The sequence below is a fragment of the Nannospalax galili genome, unplaced genomic scaffold, assembly GCF_000622305.1.
Source record: "Nannospalax galili isolate Female #2095 unplaced genomic scaffold, S.galili_v1.0 scaffold537, whole genome shotgun sequence".
NCBI lineage: Eukaryota > Metazoa > Chordata > Mammalia > Rodentia > Spalacidae > Nannospalax > Nannospalax galili.
This window is the reverse complement of record NW_008339916.1, coordinates 172,181-173,842: the sequence shown is the minus strand read 5'-3', so window position 1 is coordinate 173,842 and position 1,662 is coordinate 172,181. Positions and strand designations below refer to the sequence as shown.

At 57.6% G+C, this 1,662-nt stretch overlaps 1 protein-coding gene across 6 annotated transcripts in view; it reads left to right on the top strand.

Moving 5' to 3' along the window:
* The first annotated feature begins 270 nt into the window (after positions 1-270).
* Positions 271-1,662, top strand: part of Slitrk2 (SLIT and NTRK like family member 2) — a 12,752-nt gene continuing 11,360 nt past the window's right edge. For 4 of the 6 annotated variants that reach the window (XM_029564264.1, XM_008834602.2, XM_029564265.1 and 1 more), the window contains exon 1: positions 271-441. The gene's annotated coding sequence lies outside the window, so the exon portion shown is untranslated. Of the gene's footprint in view, positions 442-608; positions 1,010-1,662 lie in introns of all 6 variants that reach the window. The other 2 variants (XM_029564266.1, XM_029564262.1) reach the window with 1 other exon arrangement.

Here is a 1,662-nt window from a genome sequence, read left to right as displayed (position 1 = left end):
GCAGCCCATGGTAGAAGCTGCAATAGCTGGGGAGAGTTCCAGTAAAGAGGGGCCAACAGGCATGAGCAGAACTGCAGAGCTCCTTGGAAAACTGGAGCAGCGGCTCCTTTGTGGGCTGGTACATCCCCCTCCGGAGTGCACAGCGGGGACATTTGATCTGCGGGGTGATTGATAAGTGCTTGAGAGGGGTAGTCATCCCTCCCTCCCTCCTTCCCTTCTCCTCCCTCTTTCCCTCCCTCCTTCCTGCCAGAAACGCTGCCGGGTGGCGAGCAGCTCTAGCAGGGATCTGCGTGACCTGGGGGCACCGCCCGCGCTCCCAGCCGTGCCTTTGCTCTGAGCCCCGCTGGTACCCAGGCTGTGTCGGCTCCTGAGCCTTTCCGAGTTGCAGATGCTGCGGGCGCCTCCTGAGGAAGATCCAGTCGGCGCGGGAGCGCTCTCTCGGTAAGTTCTGAACACTCGGGGATACCGTGGCTTCGCGACCAACAAGCTAGTTGGATCCCTCAAGGGGGAAGCGGGGATGCGGAGGCTAGGCGCGACTCATCCTGGTCAGCGCCTTGCCGCAAGTCACCCTCTAGCCTCAGTATCTCTTGGGGGTTCTTCGTCCCCAGACCTTCCGCGCGGGCGTGGTCACTATCCGTGAGTCTCAAAGCAGGGTAGTCACTGCCACCAGGGTCGGCCCACGCACGATCACTGAAAAGCTCCATCCACCCGCGGTGCCCAAGCCCCAGGGAAAGGGCAGAGCGACTAGCCAGCGGCTTCGCGGCTTCGAGGTCACCCGCTGGCATCCAGAGGCTGGCGGCTAGAGGTTTGGAAAGATAGAGCTGTTCTAGCGGCCTTCTAGCGGCCGGTGTGCAACCGGGGACTCCCCTTTGAGTCTGGCTTTCCTGGAAGAGTCCTGCACAAGTGCGATTCATTTGAGGTGGCCAGGAGGCTGGGAAGGAGCTGGAGAAGAAAGCTGAGGGCCTGCGGGACTTCTAACCTGGCTCTGGCCAGGACTGCCTGGATGGAGGTGGGTTGTGCTCTACCTATCGCCCCACTCCGTGCCCTATGGAAGAAGCTTGGGTGACCTGAACCCAGCTCTAGTTGTCTAGCGACAAAGGAGGCTGAGGCTGCTGGAGTCTGCATTTAGCCCCACTCCCCTTAAGGAGAACAAGCACTTTCCTTATTTTAGTGTCCACCCTGCTGCTCTTGGGTTCCCAGTTCACCCTGAAGCACTTCAGTTCCTTAAAAGCCTACCTTTCTTGGTGGTTCTTCAAGAAATCAGGGCAAATGAAACTTACTTAAAAGTGCTGATTGGGTTTTAAGCGCTTTTGGCTCAATAACTGTTTCTGAACGTGGCAGAGAGAAAAGAACAGCGATAGAGTCCACTGACCCTTGTAGTCCCCGCCACTTCAGGGTCCCTGCTATGTCTCAGCAAGCTTACCACTGCATTTCCTTTATTGTATAAGTACCAAGAATTTCAAGAGCCCCAATCTCCTTTCTCTTCCCTCCTCTCCAGTCCTCTCCTCTTCTCCCCTCCCCCTCCCCTCCCCCCTCCCCTCAGCTCTCTTCTCTCCTCCCTTCCCCTCTCTCCCCTCCCCTCCTCTCCTCCCCTCCTCTCCTCTCCTCCTCTCTTTCCTATCCCATTTCTATCACAGTCATCCACGTGTTTGTCATCAATGT